Below are 21,704 nucleotides of genomic sequence, written 5' to 3'. Positions count from 1 at the left end.
CCAGAGGGCTATTTGGCTGATTAGTTAGTATTCAGATGGAAGGTTGAGGGAAGTATACACGAAACCGTCTTGTGTTCCTGTGTGGAGTTTGCCAGCGAAAGTTGAGCGTGTCCATCACAATTTCTCTGACATTTTATCATGAATTTTAACTGGCTCAACGTACGAGAAGCTTAATATCGACAAAATTTGCATTTTGGAGAACAGTACAAGGACTGATTCGGTGCTGGCAGAGTGACAGAAGAAATGGTTTCAGAGCAGCTTAATTATTTCGTACAATTACTATCATACCACTGCTTAGTATTCAGGAGGTTATCAGTTCGATTCTCTGTCTTTTAGAGATCCCATCATTTTAACCCACATTTTATAGACCATGTAGTTGAGAAAGAATTATTAAATATGTACACGCCATTGATATTAATTTCGCTATCGAGTTGGCTGATTTATTTATTTATTTATTCATTAATATGTTTATTTATTATTTGTCTTCGTATTACACACGAGTTCAATCCCAGAAAGTAAACATTTCGCAATTTATGATGTCTGTGTGCGCTGGTGATTAGTCTACATACGATTATATCTTGCGCTGACAGTTTGCAAAATTCACGCAAGTTAACATTACTCCATTCACTTGAAATTCTCACCAAATTATATGGTTTAGAATAAAGGGAAGTCTCTTTCCGACATCTTAATTATTTAGAAAGCTTATGGACTTCAGTGTACTGTTTCCTGAAGCCAGGAATTGGACAGGAAAAGAATCGAGCATTGTCGTGACTGGAAACAAACGAGTTTCGCGCTGCGCGGAGTTCTGGCCCGCGAGAAAATTGTAAATATTTGTCAACTCTTCCTCAGCATTCCGATTTTAATTCAAATGAAAACAGTAAATACATTTTTAGATTAACACACGGTTATTTAAGTGACTTAACTGTGCTTTAGTAATACAGGCATGTTGCGAAGCTCATTAAAAAGTTCAGGAATCTACAGCAGATAGAGAAAGACCAGTGTTCATGATACAGCAGATTCCAAGGCCACCTGCCATATGTTGGTTGTAATCTGCAGGTCTCTTACATTTGTTACATGTTCCTTGCACACATAATGGGAACGTCACTCCCATCTGCTCATTTGTCTACATGTTTCATCTTTAAAATTACACAGAGAATTGTTATTGAACTTAGTGTTGGGGGTTATTAATTTTCATTTTAATATTATTAAAATGTAGTGATGTGGAGAAGTTTAATTTTGTCCTCGAGTATCCCGGGGCTGGATGTTTCTGGAGGTGCAGACCAGACAATCATCGGAGTGTTTGTTTTATGACTTCGACTCTGTCAGGTCTCGACTTTAGTTGTTCGAGTATTTTCGATACCACGTGTGTTCGTATGTGCACACTGTGATGTTAATGAATCCGTTGTGGTAATTTATATCGAGTTCGAAGACGGAAGCTCCGAAAACAGTCATCTATGTACTCAACCCCTAGAATACCTCAAACCCCACTTGTACCGCGTTAATTAAGTAAGTCTCCAGTAGGAGTATTTCAAATTTTGAACTTGGTTTTGTTGAATTGTGTGGCAACGTACCCCTTTCTTTCTGACACCAGCTTTTATCGCTTTCAGTGTTACACACGAGTTATCTGACGTAGAGTCACTGACCTTTGTGGCCTAGATTTGTATAATTAAGATCAGTGAAAAAAACTAATAAAAGTTGATACTGGATTTTCTCATATTTTTATTCCTACTATGAATATCTGACAATCATTCAACTGGTTAAGAAAGTCCCCGTCTTTTATGAACCAGAATATTGATTACTGTCTTCATAAAACCACGCAGTTTGATCTTAAATCGTACCAGTAAAAAATCCAGTTCACATTCTCAGACACTACTTGTCCAATATCCGTTTTCGTGTATCTACGTCATAGATTTCGCAAGTGTTCCCTTCTTTACAGCTTTTCCGGTTAAAATTTTATATGCATTTCTGGTGTCTCCTGCTGTGTGCCCTGCTCGTCTCGTTGTCATTGATGTTTCAACTCAGTCTTATACGTGTCAGTGCCCTGAATGACATAGTCTACTGTCGACTTTGAATCTTGTCGACTGATCGTTTTCCAAATCGAGAACGCGCCTCGAAAAGGGAGCGGGGAACGCCGAAACCGTGTCAGAGAAAGCTGGACGGACTGGCTGTTGCTGTGGAAACCTCCGTCGATTGTCTGAGTTGAAAATTCCAGGCCCCATTCGTATCCAGTCCGGTCTTCGAATGCCTAGTCATCATTTACAAATTTGTAAATCTTCCCGAGATTATCTTATCGTGTCCGTTAGTAAATATGTTGTCTTTGACCTGGCTTAGGGACGTCATATTGACGGGTCAGACCGCTGGCTGTTCCGTGTACTCTTATGAACGTCGAATGCGGCACATTTTGGAGGTTCTAAGCCCCTTTTCGGCTGTCCAAAGCCACACAAGAAAGTATCTCCGCTTCTTCAAATGAAATTTACCTTCCTTACTGATCACAACCGCTACGGTGGTCTAGCGGTTAGAACGCTGGCCTTGTAATCCTGGGGTCTCGGGTTCGATTCCCGGCGGTGCCCGAATTTATAACTTGTGTTGGGCAAGGCCGTGGTCTAGGCAACACGGAGTTTTCCTCCGTGGCATCCCAACAATTACTCCATTCACACACAGAAGAAGGCAATGGCAAACCACTTCTGGATCATCTGCCAAGAACGTATATGAACAGGTCCCAGTCCGAGAAGAGGATGGAAGGATCCTGTTCATATGGACCTGTCGTCAGACAGAACACTAAATAATAATAAGATGAGGTGGTCTAGCGGTTAGAACGCTGGCCTTGTAATCCTGGGGTCTCGGGTTCGATTCCCGGCGGTGCCCGAATTTATAACTTGTGTTGGGCAAGGCCGTGGTCTAGGCAACACGGAGTTTTCCTCCGTGGCATCCCAACAATTACTCCATTCACACACAGAAGAAGGCAATGGCAAACCACTTCTGGATCATCTGCCAAGAACGTATATGAACAGGTCCCAGTCCGAGAAGAGGATGGAAGGATCCTGTTCATATGGACCTGTCGTCAGACAGAACACTAAATAATAATAAGATGAGGTGGTCTAGCGGTTAGAACGCTGGCCTTGTAATCCTGGGGTCTCGGGTTCGATTCCCGGCGGTGCCCGAATTTATAACTTGTGTTGGGCAAGGCCGTGGTCTAGGCAACACGGAGTTTTCCTCCGTGGCATCCCAACAATTACTCCATTCACACACAGAAGAAGGCAATGGCAAACCACTTCTGGATCATCTGCCAAGAACGTATATGAACAGGTCCCAGTCCGAGAAAAGGATGGACCTGTCGTCAGACAGAACACTAAAAATAAAAAATAACTTATCACAGTCGTTGGCTGCCTAACACGCTTACTTATCATGGAGGCCCCGTACCCCGTTTTGGGCCTGTCACGAAATTACCCAGGAGCTTACTCAGTCGTCACAGCTCCACTGTTGATGAACTCCGATGTACAACTGTGAATTATCTTCTTCGAGAGATTTGATTGAATCGTTAACAAAATCTATGGAACGGGCTGTTAGTTTTCCAGCACGATACTAGTGCACCCTGTTCACTGCTGAGACGTGTTTCAACCTGTTAATGACAGCGGCAACAGGAATTTCTCCCTACTTGGATTTCCATGTGACTATTCCTACGATTTAACAGGCAGTTCTGGTAAGAACTTATGACACATAAACCCTTATGTTGTGAGACCTGGAATGGCTATAAATTAAAACATTTATTACCCAGTGGTAACTATCTGCTTTAATAGTCAGTAACACTGCAATTTGCCCATAGAGTGCACTTATGTGTTTTCGTGTGCTTCTCAGAATAAACGTTGTTAACCAACTGAGCGTTGTCATGGAGACGGGTTGTGTTTTGGAGTAGAAATACATTTTTAAGTGTTATTTATATGAGCTTCGTGCTTCAAATGGTTAATAATTACGTAATTCAGTGGTCCAGAGAAGCAGACCGCGTTAGATCACGGAGATAGATCAGATCGATGTCTAAGTGGATGTGTTTATGGTTTAACACGGATGAAATTTTGTTCTGAAACTTCGATGTTTCCTTGGACAATTTAAAATGCAACAATATTATTGTGTTTGTGACTTTTGGACCGTGGTTTACGCACCCCTGATCTAGAGCAGTGGTATTCAACCTGAGGTAAGCGTACCCCTGGGGGTACGCGAAGACATCTTAGGGGATACGTGAAATTTAAAAAAATATATGTTATTTTATGATAAACACTGAATAATCAGTAAAGTAATTTATTTAATTTATTTTAGATGTAGATTATATACTACGTATAACTTGAATTATACACCAACAACTTTGGGGGTACAAAGTCGAAAAGAAATTATATCTGGGGGTACGCGAACAAAAAAGGTTGAATACCACTGATATAGAGAGATGATTTCAGGACTTTTGAAATCCACAACTCCTCATAATTATTTGATATCAGAGGTGGAACAGTCTGTTCATTGATGATCTGCAGAATCCATACCTCTTGAGGATAGCTGTATTTTTTTTTTTTTTTTTTTTTTTTGACTTTGAATGCAGCCGATCTCTGTCCGCACATTACGAGGTGAAACTGCTGAGTGCAAGTAACTCCATTGTCTTATCCTGAATGGCAGATGTTTTTCGAGATAATTATTTTAATAGCGAGAAAACTCTGTAACGCTTTTATACCACAGATGCGTTAACATTTCAGAGTAAAATTGGCTTAGGGGACACCAGCTTTCTCACTACATCCGCCATAGAGTATACTAAACAATGTAAGAATTCTAAAGATGGTGGCTGAAACTGCTTAGTAGTTTTAAGAAGGTTTTCAGGATTTTGAGTATGCTTCTTAGCCTGGGTATAGAAATGTAAATTTGTGATGCGAAATTTGCAGAATGTTTTAATTTAATTTAATGTCGTTAAGTTGACAGAAATTGTTATTAGATTTAGTTGTTCATGTAAAAACGTAATTGAATGTTTTATTGAAGACGCTTCAGGATATTAAATTCGGGAAGATTTCAGAATATTTTATCATCCAGTCTTCTGTCAAAAAAATCGTTAAGATTTGAGTATAAAATATTATAGTTTTGATTTTGTTTTGTATGGATGTGAGAATTCCTCGATGATGCTGAGTCAGTTCCATCCATTTCGTTCACAAAATCTTTCCAAGTTTAATCTTACCGCCCGATCTGTCTTGTTTTGCAAATAGCCTTAAAAAATAATCCCACCAAAATTCTGTATGCTTTGCTTGTTTTGTCTCAATAAGCTCACACATCCAGTCTGTGGAAAATTCCTTGTTTTTAATAATAATAGAAAAATTGTATAGTCAGTTACTTAAGCGTGCTTCGGGCTTCAAGCTATATGATATGTGGATATTTTTTTTATAAGTGGTGTTATTTTCCAACACTCTTTTGTTTCTAACTCAACCTGCAAACATTCTAGAACGTTTTATGACAAACCGTGGACGGAAGTGGAACCGGTAAATGACGTTGCCTGTAGTGGTCTCTTGTACCATTATTGCATCAGACTCGTGTTGGCATGGTAACGGTAGGCCACGCATCTGTGTGCAAGTAAACCTGCGTTCCAGCGTTTTAGGCCGCTGAACTTTGTGAATTGGAACCTCGGAGCGAGTCACTTACCAGAAGTTTGACGGAAGGGATGGCAGCAGGCCGCGTACAGTACACTCCAAATAAAATATCACACAGGAAAGTCGATTTCACTACACTACACATCACTACAAAATTAACACTGCAGAGAGTATTAGAAAATGTTATCTTCTTCAAAACTCTTTAGTCCTCTTCTACTCCTCACAGACAATCTCCTTCTGATATCACTCGATTCATCACCATCATTGCTGCTGTCCAATCCATAATCTTTAATTATATATGATAAATATATTAGTGACAAAGAGTGACTACGCGTGACGTACAGTAACGGCGTGACGAGATTTAGCCAAACGTGATGAATATTTTCAAAACGTTACCTACCTAACCCAAACAAACCTAACCTAACCTAACCCAACCTAACCCAACCTAACTCAACCTAACCTAACCTAACTCAACCTAACTCAACCTAACCAAACCCAACCAAACCTAACCTAACCTAACCCAACCTAACCTAACCCAACCTAACCTAACCCAACCTAACTTAACCTAACCCAACCTAACCTAACTTAACCTAACCCAACCTAACCCAACCTAACCTAACCCAACCTAACTCAACCTAACCAAACCCAACCAAACCTAACCTAACCCAACCCAACCTAACCCAACCTAACTTAACCTAACCCAACCCAACCCAACCTAACCTAACTTAACCTAACCCAACCGAACCTATCCTAACCTAACCTGTCGTAACTTCATCTAACGTATTGCAAAGTAGCAAATATTAACCGAGCCGTACGTAACATAACGTAAGCGTGTTGAAACGTGACTTAGTGACCACGCCTGCCCAAGCGTGACATACGTTCACGTCGTGACAAGGGATCACCAAATGTGTCGAAAGGTAACGAAGATTTTCAAAGCGTGACCAAACGTGAATCTTTCTTGTTTTTAAAGTTGTAATTAATTCCGATGCTGTGAAGGAGGAAGTCTACAGAATGTTCCGATGCGTTGCCAGGCTTTTATTCTATTTGAGGATATTTTAACGACGCTATCAGTAATTCTATTATATTAACGTCGGATAGTAGGATGACTAATGAAAGATGAATTGGAAAATATATGGACGGAAGACGTCGTGTCTTAATTTAAGGTACATACTGGCGGTTGCATGGCTCGACTGAGTACAATCACGAGAGACCTCAGTCAGGATAATTTGTTTCCAGAACAAGATTTGACGAGACTTTTGGCTGCAAAAACAGCTTAAAAGTGATATAAATGTTAATTTACTCGCGATGTAACGTCAAGTTTTTGCTCGCATTGGTTTGAATGCTATTTTATATACGAGGCGCGTCCTCAAAGTAAGTTTCCCTGGGGCCGTTTACAGAAACAAAACACAATTTCATGGAAATATTTATTGCAACAGATACAGCAAGTGTCCAGCTATTTTTCAACATATTCGCCACCGGAATTGAGACATTGGTCATACCGTGGGACCAACTTTTGAATACCTGTGTCGTAGAAGTCTGCCGCCTGGGATTGGAACCACTGTGTGACAACCATCTCCGCCCCTCTGTCATTCTCAAAACGCTGACGCTGACCGGACAGGAATTTCTTGAGGTGTAGGAAAAGATGGAAATCACTGGGAGCGAGGTCCGGGCTGTAGGGTGAATGATTAAACACCTCCCAGCTGAACTCCTGCAGGAGACTTGCTGTCCGTCGAGCCTTGTGCGGCCTAGCGTTATCACTGACCGCACTTCACAGTCGGCGGGAGCTGGAATAAGAACCTCCATCTTCAACAGCTGCAACGATGCTACTGTGAGAACGCGGGAGGTGCCGTTAGTGCATGCGCCATGCTACGTCATTGCTCTATCACGTACGCACAGTCGCTTCGCGCAATATAAGGTTTGCTAGCTGTGGGACGAGTGGGAAACTTACTTTTGGGACGCGCCTCGTATGTTCTGCCTTCCAGCTCTCCGAGAAAGCGTCTTGTGATTGTTCATTTCGTACAATTAAGACGTTTCCTGCAAAACCTTACCCTTAATTCTTTTCACCGTTGTAGGAGTGATGCTTTTCTTGATATGTGAAAACTACTTTTACTAATGTCGTGACCATCTTTGTTTGTGACGTGACAGTTTAGTTCAGGGGGCAGAGTATAGGACCTCGATGCTTGTACACTGCATTTATGTGCGTTCCCGAAACTGACCAGACTTTTTAAAACCTCGCGAGTATAATTGAATGTGAGGCTTTTTTTATAATTAGTTGATGGGACGAATTGTAAATGGTGGTAGGATGTTTACTTAACCCTTTGAAGAGAGAGAGAGAGAAAGAGGAAATTGGTGGGGGGAGAAGTGAGAGACACTTCGATATCTGGGGGGGAGAAAGAGCATCTTATAGCTAGAAGGTCCCCAGGCAATGCCCGCTCGTCCTTCTGTTAAGGATAAAGTAAGAGTGAAGGCGTTAGTGTGATGATTGGCATAAAAGACGGAATTTTGAAATTTTGTATTAGCGAAAGCTGAGGCTATTAATTTGGAGGTTTAGGACATAATTTAGAAGTTCCTACTGAGGGGAGGGGGGTAAATTTTGACGGCGTTAAGGGGTGGTAAATTTTGATTAATTTAAATCGGGAGGGCTGCATGAGAAGCTTGAAGTGGCAACTTGGAACTTGGGAACCATCTCAGCATTTGCTTGAAGACAGAGGAAAACCAAGGAAAACTCGTCTGTGTAGTATTTAATAAATCAGTCCGTACCGCGAAGAAAACACCGCACTTCACCATTAGGAAGATCAACTGGTTAACGCTGTTTAAGGAAATAATCGCCGTTTATTCTGAGAATCATACGAAACACATAAATACAAAATGGAGAGTTGATGACTGTTCGTACCTGAAATTACTGAATCACACAGGCGCTAACTGAACACCATATTCGTGTTCAGAAAGCTGTACGATCTTGTTTCTGAGATTCCGAAGGATCACGAAGCCTCGAAGTGCTAATGCACGCTGTGCCTTCAGCCCCTGACCCCTGACCTCTGGCCTGGGTTTCAGAAACGCCGAATCTGAAAACGGCGGTCTGAGACGTGTTTTAAAAGAACCGGTTAAGATTGATTGAACGTTCAAACACATGGAGCAAGGCAGCAGGCTCGCTCACCTCGTAGAATGGGAAAGTTGCCTGAACATTTCTGGGGGGCTTTCATGTTACGGAAGGGTCAAACACCTGCTAGCCAAGAGAAGGTTGGCCTCCCCCTAACGGACTGTGACGCGTGACCCAAGCCAAGAAGATTTATGTTTACTTAACTTATCATTAGTTCAGGAAAAAAAAATATATAGAACCGTACAGTGACAGTATAATTAATGAATAATGAATTAAAGGATATGGAAGGTACTGAAAGCATCGTGAAGAAAAGTGGGAAATGGGTCCTGAAGATGGAGGCAGTGTTTTCATCCGAAACGCCCACAGAGTGTTTAAACCCAGAAGACCGCAGTGAAAACCTCAGGTCTCATCCGCTGGTTTGTTTCCCTTCCCATCCAGTCCTCTCTGAGAATTTACGAGATGTTGTACAGGTAGGTGGCTCTATCTTAATGGCTGTGGGAACGCGTAGCAGTGAAAGTTGTCACTCGATCTTATGACCTCCAGGTCACTCTTACACCACTTTCTTTATTTTTCTCTGAAAAAAGAAACCCATAGCACCATAGAAGCCTCTTGTGGTGTCGACGTCGAAATGCAGAACGATAATTATTGACTCCATGGACCGTAGTTTTTCTTTCAGAAGCTAACAGTGCGTTCAGATAGTCAGATTTGCTGACTTTTATGGAACCCACATAAGAGCCCACCACCAGTCTTTATACTGAGCCAGATGAATCCAATCCACACCATTCATTCTTATTCATCCGGCACCGATGTAAATATTATCTTCCCATCCACGAGTTAACCAGTTGGCCTTTGTGATCGTGAAGTGTGGTGTTTTCTTTGCGGTACGGACTGAATTCTTAAATAATATTTAGATGAGCTCCGGCTTCAGAGGGTAACCAGTCGATCTTTTTAATGGTGAATTGTCGTGTTTTCTTGGCGGTACGGACTGAATTCTTAAATAATATTTAGACGAGCTCCGGCTTCAGAGGTTAACCAGTCGATCTTTTTAATGGTGAAATGTGGTGTTTTCTTTGCGGTACGGACTGAATTCTTAAATAATATTTAGATGAGCTCCGGCTTCAGAGGTTAACCAGTCGATCTTTTTAATGGTGAAGTGTCGTGTTTTCTTGGCGGTACGGACTGAATTCTTAAATACTATTTAGACGAGCTCCGGCTTCAGAGGTTAACCAGTCGATCTTTTTAATGGTGAAATGTGGTGTTTTCTTTGCGGTACGGACTGAATTCTTAAATAATATTTAGATGAGCTCCGGCTTCAGAGGTTAACCAGTCGATCTTTTTAATGGTGAAGTGTCGTGTTTTCTTGGCGGTACGGGCTGGATTCTTAAATATTGTAATATGAGCCTCGGTTTTAAAGAGTTTTATAAGTTGAGTACATTTAATTTTCTGTCGGTGTGTTTAATGACAGTCAACAGGGAAGACTTAGTAATGCTTGTTTGTTCATTCAGTATATAATTTTTACTTCTCGCCAACGTGAATAAAATCAAGGAACATTGAATAGTTGTATGTGAGTTTAATGTTTGGTGATAAAAGCAGGAGTTATTCGTAGTCGTAATAATTCAGCTTTTGAAGAGTTGGATTTCCGCGAACCTCGTCAGAATACAAACAACTTCTATTCTGAAACTGAACACGTGTGTAAACTCTTGTTACCTCTTGACATAACGATATTTACACAGATATATAATATAGGCTGTAAAAAGTGGAGTTATTAAAGTTCTCATATTATGCCGCGTTTTTTAAATAATTGCCTCTGTTTGCGTATTTGCCTGTTTGTAACAAACTTTATTTTTCCGCTGTCAGATTGTGTCTTGTCGTATTTTAACAATATACACGACACTCTGGCTGCGTGGGCTGATGGTAATGGCCGAATTCCATGACCTCCTATGTAGCCTCTATGAACGTGTCATTGTTGTAGGTTTGTCTTGTTAGAATACTTGTAAGGGGCCGTGTTTACAAAACAACAAAACTTGTACGTTAAATACAAACACTCCAAAACGTGTCATATACGTGATTGATGGATATGGCTTCGAAATTCTCAGTAAATTTTTATAAATTTGTAAAAGAAGTGATGAGAACATATTAAGAGAAACGGAATTTTGGTTGGAATATCTCTTGGAAGGATGCCTTTTGGAAGACCAAGAGGGAGATGGCATGATAACATTAAGATAATTTTTAAGATAGTGTAATTTGCGTCATATTGTGAATAGGTGTGGGTCAATATGACATATCGGGACACTCACTCCTACATCTTTGGCCGATATGTACATCTAATAACATTTAAGAAAAACAACACCTTCGCCCAAAAATGGAAAAAACAAACGTAATGAAACATCACCAAAAAAACTACAGAAATCATAATTGAGTTTTAAGCTCTTAGATATATTTTACACCTGATGATGGTTTTATAAAAACCGAAACATGTTGTGTAAATGTTCCGAAATGTAAATCGATCAATCGATATGGAACATGAATGATATTTTATTATCTAAATTATAAGAAATTTTAAATAAAAAATATATTGTGATCAGACGGATTAAAATAAATAATTGATAATTTTTAATTGGAGGTGGATTGAACTGAGGATTGTGTGTAATGACTGGATTTTGTGTTAACGGTACTGAACATTTCGATTTGATTTTAGAGGTTTAGAATGATCGTTGAAGTTACTTTTTTGGTACCCCTGCATTGATGTGAAACAATATAGGTACTTCCGTTGTTAACAGTTCTGACGAACGAAGGTTGTTATATGTGAAAAGTGGAAGCTCTAGAAAGCTTCCGACCATAAACTCATTGGCCCCGAAACGAAGAAATTCTGTCATGGTCGACACGACTGACGCCTGACGCCATCCCACTGCGCGCCTCACTTTCCCACCAGGAGCTAATTTTAAAAACACTTTCAGTTCTCTGATATGTTAAACAAGCAGTCGTCCATCCAACAGGCCGTGAGGAGAAAAAGAACAAAAGAATGTTTTATACGTCTTACAACATCACGCAACAATGCAGTTACAATCTACTTTTTATTGGTTAATGTTCGCTTCATTTCTTAATTTTCAAATGTTTCTCTCCACTGATGAAATGAATTTGTTTCTTTATACCATTGGAAAGTTTTAGGTTAGGTTTTCACCTGTCGGGTCTGCGGAGACGATTAAGGAGGCCGTGAAGTGAATAACCATGAAAAGTAAAGCTGCAGTTAGAATAAAACGAGCTACGTTTGGAGACACCCGACGTGTTGAAAGAAATGTTTTGTGGTCCTTCATACAAAAATGACGCCATTGCAGTATTAACCAAGTCACAGATACATTTCTTTAACGTTAAATAACTTCAAATTTTATCCACTGAGTGTAAATATGTGTTTCCCATGGTTCTCTGAATAAACAGTGATTATTTGCGTTGTCATGTAGACGTGTTTTCTTTCGGGTAAGGACGAAATTTGTAAATTATTATCCAGATAAACCGCCACGGTGGTCTAGCGGTTAGAACGCTGGTCTTGTAATCCTGGGGTCTCGGGTTCGATTCCCGGCGGTGCCCGAATTTATAACTCGTGTTGGGCAAGGCCGTGGTCTAGGCAACACGGAGTTTTCCTCCGTGGCATCCCAACAATTACTCCATTCACACACAGAAGAAGGCAATGGCAAACCACTTCTGGATCATCTGCCAAGAACGTATATGAACAGGTCCCAGTCCGAGAAAAGGATGGAAGGATCCTGTTCATATGGACCTGTCGTCAGACAGAACACTAAAAAAAAAAATCCAGATAAGCTTCGTGCTTCAGAATTGTAAGCTACAGTCAAGATCTCAAGAACAAACATCCAGGTAGGCGAGGGGTGCATTTTTAGTGTTCCGAAGTTTTACCAGTTACAATTCCGATCGACAGAAATATTTCGCGGGTCGCAAACGTTTGACACAAGGAGATGAACGCAAAGTCCTCTGCGGTCCAGGTGAGCGTGGAACAAAGAGGCGAGTGAGATGTGGATGGTCCTTCTGAAGACGTATTCTTGTGTGACCTGTTGACCTTGGCGGCTCACTCTGAGAAGTGTGGGAAGTGTTTCCTCGTGTTCCAGTCCGCAGGAGGAAGGGGCAGTGAAGCGATTCAGGGCGAGCAGGCCGTGACTCTGTCTGCACGGCTCAGCGTCCAAAAGAACTCCCATGTCATATTAATAATTTCACACATACAGATTAACACTTAGAAGCCGACACATTCGGTTCGGCACACAACGCGGGTAAAATGCAGAGTCATGTTTGTTGAAGAGGGTGGTACATATAATTACCACTTGACTTTAAAGGTTTAAAATATGCACCTTGTACCAAAAAGGGATCACATGACTGGAGGGTGGGAAAATCTGCATAATTTTGGTTGGACATCCTGGAAGAAAATCTTCGAAGACCCAATTGTATATTAGAGGATAATATTAAAATTGCTCCGTCTTGCTTATGATAGGGACTAGTTGCGGCCTCTTGTGAACACGATAATGAACCTCCAGCTTCCATAAAAGGTTTTATTTCCGTGAAGTTAGTTTGTACAAAGCATCGTCGCCTTCATTTGCTCGGGCGATGCCATATTTAACGATGATGGTCCTTGTACACACGCCCTTCTGAAAGACGTTCCGTTCTTCAGAGACTCCGACTCATTTACAAAGCTTCTGTGACGATGAGTCTACCTGAAGTCCCGACACGCCATTCTATCTTTCACCTACTGTTCATCTCTTCACCACCAGATGGCAGTAAAGGTTAAAATATAAAGTGAACGAATATTTTTATAATTATTTCACTGTGGAATGTAACAAAAATTTAAATATGCACTTGATTCAATCGTAGTTTTAATGATTTATTGGAAACAAATTAGCTTTTTCAGTATTTCTCACAGTAAAATTTGTTCTGATCGGAAAATACTTCTATCGACTGATGGAAATGTGCGTAGTTGCGTGCTTATGGGATCGTTTTGTGAGTGGTTAGTTAGCTTTGCGCAGTGGCAATATTGTAACCAATGAGGTTTTTCCGAGGTGCGATTATTGCTAGTTGAAAACTTATACCAATACCCCGCCAAATCGACGTGAAATATCGTCGATTTAGGCAATTTTTGAAAGCTCCTACGGGAGCAACTTAAACTACTTCAAATTTTCTGTGTTGACTCAGAATTCGATTATGTGACTGAAGTTATCGAAGATGTAAAAGTTTACTAAGTGGTCAGACAGTGGATGAAAAAGTTTTCTGGGCGGTCCTCTCTGAAACGCTGGGTGTGAGTTCACATAGATAAGACAGGATTGGTTAGAAACTTCTCGTCTGTTTCGGAAATTTTTCAAAATTGATATAGAAGTCACTATTTTAATCGGAAATACATGGCGTTTCAAAAACGTATCATCCCATTCGTAACCAAGTTGGACCCACCACCGTTCTGCAACCAAATTTTTATTAAAAGTGGAACCGATTTGTGCTTACCAGTGAATCAGAACTATTGCAAACCGTTTTGAAGAATTAGTTTTCATTTTACGATTGACGTAAAATTTACGTAATGATTTCGTAACGTGGAAACAAATGACACTTCATTTATATGTCTTTGTTGCATATAAACTTAACAGAAAGGACTTTGTACGTTGTGAAAGTATTCGATTTTTATGGCCGACTCAATTTCTTTTTTGGCATAAAGAAATTGTTGATGTGTTAGCTTACTCCAAGTTCGTGAATTACCTTCTCAGTCTAACTACAGATTTGTCTCTAAAAAGTCAATGGTAACTATATGTACCGCCTGCTTTAACATCCAGTGACTCTCCATTTTGTCCACTTTGTGTGTTTATGTGTTTTGTTTCAGTCTCAATGCAAACAATGATTATTTCCCTAAACAGCGTTAACCAGTCGGTCTCTTTTATGGTGAAGTTTTGTGTTTTCTTCGCGGTACGGACCGAATTCTTAAATATTATATAGACGGGCTTCATAAAACTTCTCTTTCATATATGTGGACTGTTGAAAATACCACGTGACCCGTTGTTAAGCACATGCCTGATACATGTTTACTTTATCCTTAACAGAAGGACGAGCGGGCATTGCCTGGGGACCTTCTAACTATAAGATGCTCTTCCCCCCCCCCCCCCCCCTGAAATCGAAGTGTCTCTCTCTCTCTCTTTTTCATAAAACTTAATCGATGATGTAACAGAACCGTTGGTTGTAAATTAAGTTTTGCTGTGTCCGAGGCAACGGTTGTCATTTCTTATTGTACAAGCTGTGAGCATTCCATTAACGCAAAGTGTCATTTGTCATGTTGACGGAATACAGTTGCTTTTGTAGCAAGGTTTGAAAATGTGAATCAAAGGACGTATGCAAATTTGGAGACGCATTTGGAAGTTTTTTGGACTCCATATTGGATTTCTGTGAGAGTTATTATTCGCGTAATCGGGACGTGTACAGAACCGATTTAGGCGCCATTTTGTAATGAAGGGTCTAGACTAAGAATGAGAATTGTAATTCTCAACAGTCTGTTGCGATGTAGGTCTCCTAGATCTCTCTGCCTGTTCAGTCTGTAGCAAAAACTGCAGTCTGGCCGAGACGTACTTGTTGAGAGGGAGACGACAGACCTGTTTCCGCATTCTGGAAATTCTCTCAGCCATTTTTAGATTCGGCATGTAATACAACTGTTTTGTAGCCAGTGTTACGGAGAGAATGACAAAACTTGCCTAAAGAATTCTGAGATTTTATGAGCTGACTGAAATGGAAAACCGGGCGATTCGGATTGGGAATGCCGCCGGTTATAAACCCACCCTTCCTCGTTCTGCCATCTGTTGGCGTTTTCTTGCATTGTTATTACAATAACGCACCAACAGGTTGTGTAATCATGACGTTTTCTGTTGTTTATTGATGAATGGTGTTTGGCTCATTGTTGTACCGCCATTTCCTTAACACCTCTTTGCAACCGTTATGACGAAGGAGATAATCTTTTCACATACCAAAAACTTTTGATCGCGGTTAGGTTAGGTTAGGTTAGGTTAGGTTAGGTTAGGTTAAGTTAGGTTAGGTTAAGTTAGGTTAAGTTAGGTTAAGTTAGGTTAGGTTAAGTTAGGTTAGGTTAGGTTAAGTTAGATTAAGTTAGGTTAAGTTAGGTTAGGTTCGGTTAGGTTAGGTTGGGTTAGGTTAAGTTAGGTTAGGTTAAGTTAGGTTAGGTTAAGTTAGGTTAGGTTATGTTAAGTTAGGTTAGGTAGGTTGGGTTAGGTTAGGTTAAGTTAGGTTGGGTTAGGATAGGTTGGGTTAAGTTCGGTTAGCTTAAGTTAGGTTAGGTTAAGTTAGGTTAAGTAAGGTTAGGTTAAGTTAAGTTAGGTTAGGTTCTATGCTTTTAGAAATACAAGGTATAAAGAACGGCGAGGTTACGAGAATAGACGACTTGTATTTTACAACACAATCCCCTTCCCCTCCCGTACTAACGATGACAAAAACTAAACTTTGTTTTCGTCTCAAACTACGCTGTCCACATTCTTATCTCAAAACACTGTTTAATAAGCCTTGCCACGTTGAAAGGCAGCTCCGGTGTGGAGTACAGGAATGTGAACTTTTTGCTTCAGTGAAAACATTAGGACACGGCCTTCGGCATTCCTTCACGCTTCCACCAAGCCAGTTCTCGTGATGCAAACCTGAATCGAGATGCGTGCGGGATTTTATCTTGCAATAAACAGACGGACATACACCGAGCATAAAGGTGCAGCCTCACATTCTGGATTTGTATTCAGACGGTGCCGGGTTCAAATCTCGGCCAAGCTACTGAAGGTTTTCGTGCTTGTTCGTAGTGTCATCAGAGAGATTGACAAAACGTCGACTCAAGAGTGGTCAGCACTTCTTTGTATTCGGAAGATCCCGAGTTCGAATTTTGTTCAATTGACCGGATATTCTGGTAATCTTCGTGGTTTCTCTAAGTCCTTTCATGCATATACGAGGATTTCACCTTAAATTCGTCCAAGACCGCTTCATTTTACATTATTTCTCGTTCAGTACCCATTAATAATGCCTTCATTCGACACAGTTTTAGCTGTTGAAAGCATCGTTAAATAAACGAATAATTAATAAATAGAAGAAAGACAAATGTTGGGATATGACCTTGAAATTTGTCGCGACCGCCACCTTATACCCGTTGGTCTTTGTAATGGTGAAGTGTGATGTTTTCTTTGCGGTACGGACTGAATTCTTAAATATCATTTAGACGAGCTTCGATCTTTCAAAAGGACCTTATCGGATAATATTTATAAATGTGAATGTTGTAGCCGTTGCCATGGCAATGCTGTTCAGAAATTTGTAGTCTTATTGGATAGTTAGTAAATATCCCAAAAATATATAATACCAGATGTCCCAAAAATGTATACACATAATAATACGGAATTGAGATGTTCTGTAGATACTCCTACGTAGACTTGCAGTACAGTGTCGAGAATGAGACGTGTTTGAATCCGCTATTCGTACAGAGAAAGATGGGAACCAAGAATACATAGTAACGATAATCTCGATCGATATATAACGAGTGCTCTAATCTGTTTCGTAAGCTTCTGTAATAGCGGTGTAGAACCTTTGGATTCCGCTACAAGGACGTTGGTTGTAATGTGGTGTGGCCAAATTCACTGCCCTTTGCGCAGATCCAAGAGGTGTTTGAGCAAACGGACACTGAATATTACCCAACTAGAAAGAATAGTTTATTTGAAGCGACGACTGTGGCTCTGCGTTGCGGTGTCGATTGGAATCGTTTGGAGAGAGAGTCGTGTAGTGACCCAGGCGGAAGGCTGATTGGATCGTTTGCTGCCTGCCTGCGTAGGTCAGAAAGAAAGTTGATCGAGCGATGTAGGTCGAAACATCGAAAGTCTCGATTCCTCGAAATCACCTTGTCGCCAGCGGGACACAATTAGCCTGTTTCCAGCAAAGTTTAAGTCGTTATCCAGTGACTTTTTTATGCCCAAAAAAATATGGAGAGAAAGAATTTAAAGATTTTCAAAACATGAAGTCTGTCATAGAATTATTTTAAATATAATACAGTGCGTTTCAACACGGTAAATATTCGATTTTCGTTTCGATTGGTGTGATATATACAACAGTACCTGTTGTTTTGTGGAACTTTGTCTGACGGTAATGGACGAATACAGATTTAGGGTGTTTGAAAATTGGATGCTGAGGGGAATATTTGGGCACAAGTGGGATGAACTGGTAGGACAGTAGAGAAAACTACATAATTAGGAGTTCCAGATATTATTAGGGTGATCAGAGGGAGGATAGTGAGATTGTAGGGCACGTAGCGCGCATGGAGGAGATGAGAAATGTGTACAGAATTTTGATTGGGAAGCCTGAAATGAAGAGACCGTTTAGAATATCAAGGCATAGATAAAAGGACAATATTAAAATAAATCTTGGGGGCACGTGTACCTTAGGTGGATAAGACAAGAGATGTTCGAAAATTTTTGGCCGAGAATATTGTTGGAAAGCTGAATTTTGAAAAAAGCAAGTGAGGGGATAATATTTAAATTGTGTTTATGAAATTAGGGAGATTGACAAAACTATCTCAGTATTTTGATTTTTGTTGTCACGTGGTCAGATTAGGAGTGGAAACAGTTGTCTTAAACTCAAAGTTCAGTTTGCCATCTGCTTTGACAATTAGCAATTCCGCATTTTGTATCCTTGTGTTTCGTGCGATTCTGATAATGAACAACGATTACTTCAGCGAACTCCTGTAACCAATTTGATTGTAGGCGTGGAGATGTGTAATGTTTCATTGTTTAGATTAGTTTAGGGTTTCGAAGTGTTAAAGAAGATGATAGATATAAAATGTAGATATCTTTGGTTAATTCGGTGGTCTAGCGGTCAGAACGCTGACCTTGTAATCCTGGGGGTCTCGGGTTCGATTCCCGGCGGTGCCCGAATTCATAACTTGTGTTGGGCAAGGCCGTGGTCTAGGCAACACGGAGTTTTCCTCCGTGGCATCCCAACAATTACTCCATTCACACACAGAAGAAGGCAATGGCAAACCACTTCTGGATCATCTGCCAAGAACGTATATGAACAGGTCCCAGTCCGAGAAAAGGATGGAAGGATCCTGTTCATATGGACCTGTCGTCAGACAGAACACTAAATAATAATAATAATAAATTCGGTGATGAACCTTCGGGTTCGGTAAGCCATCTAGTTAGTTAGTTAGTTAGTTGGATTGTAAATCGAAAAACTACGCATGCGCCCTTCTTCAGAGTCCGCTGATCCAAGCGCCCTCTGTCTTGGGAAATAACAAAAGCAGGTTTATTTGAAAGCGACGAGAATGAATGGGAAGCTGTTGACCGACCTCGAACGATGGACCCGATTTCTACAAACACGGCCCTGTTGAATGTTACGTTGAGTCAACACTGGAAGCCACACAAACCGAGAAGCATTGATGTCCCTTGGCGAACTTCCTCGAATTCTGCGTGACCTACACTAAATAAGTTGAAGCGATGTGAGGGGAAATCTGTTTGTCTGGAGTTGCTCTCCGATTTCTTTTGAAGACGCGTTCTTCCACGGCAGTGGCGGATTTAATTCTGCTAGATTGTTGTGTTATTCAGCGACAGTGTTTCAGCTTACGAGGTTACGCATAAATTAAATTAGATGGGAAAATTATAGTGAATTGTATGTAGGCATATTAAAAGAGCACTGGAGGAGTTGGTCGTGGCCAATTATAAAGAATGTCTTAGCCTTTGGGGAAAACTACGAAATATTCTGTCAGGAGACCAGTATCCCGACAAAGAATCGATATGAGTACCTCTAAAATGCAATTTAAAAGGGTTACCGCTGCTCTAATCTGCTCGGAGAAGTCGGTCAGCGAAAATTTGTGTTTCATGTGTACACAAACGAGTTCTGAGGAGCGAAGCATGGCGGCGTAACCATTACATGTGGTGTGCAGGAAGTTATTCGACGGACTCTGATTTAGTTTATCCGTTTTAATATTATCCTTTCATTTGAGGCTAAATCTTCCAGTTAACAACATTTCTTCAGGATTTTCAACCAAAAATTTTGTACGCAATTCTCCCCCATTCGCTTTACATTTCCCACTCCTCTCATGCTCTCTGACTTTGCCATCCTAATAATATTTGGTAAGAAACACAAATTATGGAGCTCCTCATTATGCAGATTTATCCCACCCTCCTATAATTTAATCCCTTTTAGGTCCAAATAGTCTCATCACCCTATTCTCATACGCCCTCGATGTGTTCCTGCCTCAAAGTAGAAGGCCAAATTTTACGCAGATATAAAACCACAGGTAAAATAGTAGCCTTTTGTATTTTAATCTTTACGTTATTAGGTAGCAAGCATTCCCTGTCTTTGGTCCAATCTTAATTTCCCCGTGAATGCAATTCTGCTTTGTTATAGTAGTCCCCAAATATTTTGACTTCGCCGCATTTAAAAAATATATTAGCTGCCTTTTATTTATTTAGTGTTCTGTCTGACGACAGGTCCATATGAACAGGATCCTTCCATCCTTTTCTCGGACTGGGACCTGTTCATATACGTTCTTGGCAGATGATCCAGAAGTGGTTTGCCATTGCCTTCTTCTGTGTGTGAATGGAGTAATTGTTGGGATGCCACGGAGGAAAACTCCGTGTTGCCTAGACCACGGCCTTGCCCAACACAAGTTATAAATTCGGGCACCGCCGGGAATCGAACCCGAGACCCCCAGGATTACAAGTCCAGCGTTCTAACCGCTAGATTGATTTTGTCCTGTTGTCTGGTGACGAAAATTGTTTGTGTTTACGTTTTCACCAGCAAACTACGTTACCCGCGTCTAATAGAGATTCTGTTATTTATGTAACATATTTATATATTTTCCGTCTTATTAACGTCTGTGGGTCATATTTAAATCAGGACTTGTGGCGGAATCCATTACACTTCAAACTAGGGTATTAGACGGCGCTTGGCACTAAATCCGCCACTGTCACCACGTCGTACGAGATGGTGGTCCTGAATGGAAGAGATACCTGGCGGCATTCCTAGCAGCCCCACTGACCTTATTTATGTCAGATCTTGTGTTACGCCGCGCGGCTCGTTCCACTTACACGTGTTATAATGACTAACCTGCCATAGTTTTGGACGAGTGATTGGTCTGCAACCAAATTATATCAGCATTGTTAACTCAGTTCATCCATAATTCATTTTAACGTGCTTAGATACAGTCATGTTATTCTGACGTGGCCGGCGTCATTTGAATGCGCAGTGAAGTTACTCGGATTCAGTAACAGAATATAAATTTTGAGAGTTTTGTGGGTTGATCGTAGGGGACTTCGAAAGATTATTTGCATTGGATATTCTTTCTTATTACCACTGTAGTCTTAATACAAGTGTAATATTGTACCCAAACCAGAATAACATTACATCTACAATACCTTTACCACACCAATAACCCATCGGTCACGGCCTAGGAATCGATCTGTAATCCTAACCAAAGTAACTGAATGGCGAATCGCAAAATTTTTAACACCTCTGTTTGGGACGAACTGAGGGAAACCGGTATCTGGGTCGAGATTTGAATGCAGGACCTCTCGAGTATGAAACACGAGTGCCAACCACTCTACTGTGACATAGAATTCTTGTTGATAAGCTAACAGTTGCTATTTCTAAGTGGGAATGGAAAAGAGATCTTTAACAGGACAGTTACTCAGCTCAGGACATGCCAGATCCGCCACTGAAACTCGTGAAATGTTGCCTTCAGAGGGGGCCACGCACAGAATTTTTAGTACCTGGGAACTAAGCCAGAAACTGACGATGATGTCAAGAATGAAAAGTAATGTTAAATGTCATTCCATCCGTCTATATTATAAGCAGTTACTGCAGCTCGACTCAGCTGTCTCCCCACGAGACTTTGGGTCAAAGTATGTGTCTTCCCATGGACACCGCAACTTCAGGACTTACGCCGCTGTTGCGGTCAACACGAAGGATGCCGACAGTAGGTGAAATCTCCA

The 21,704-nt window shown here is 40.8% G+C and overlaps 1 protein-coding gene and 1 non-coding gene across 4 annotated transcripts in view; both read left to right on the top strand.

The window, feature by feature from the left end:
- Nucleotides 1-21,704, top strand: part of LOC110838821 (uncharacterized) — a 46,890-nt gene that overhangs the window by 8,991 nt on the left and 16,195 nt on the right. The gene's annotated exons all lie outside the window — the stretch shown is intronic.
- Nucleotides 13,725-13,865, top strand: LOC147874833 (U4 spliceosomal RNA). The gene has a single exon (XR_015533700.1). It is a non-coding gene; the product is annotated as a U4 spliceosomal RNA (small nuclear RNA).

The sequence above is a fragment of the Zootermopsis nevadensis genome, unplaced genomic scaffold, assembly GCF_977971745.1.
Source record: "Zootermopsis nevadensis isolate Lab colony 2312 unplaced genomic scaffold, Znev_1.0 Znev_ptg000004l, whole genome shotgun sequence".
NCBI lineage: Eukaryota > Metazoa > Arthropoda > Insecta > Blattodea > Termopsidae > Zootermopsis > Zootermopsis nevadensis.
Note: the sequence above shows the minus strand (reverse complement) of the source record. Positions and strands in the feature narration are given on the sequence as shown.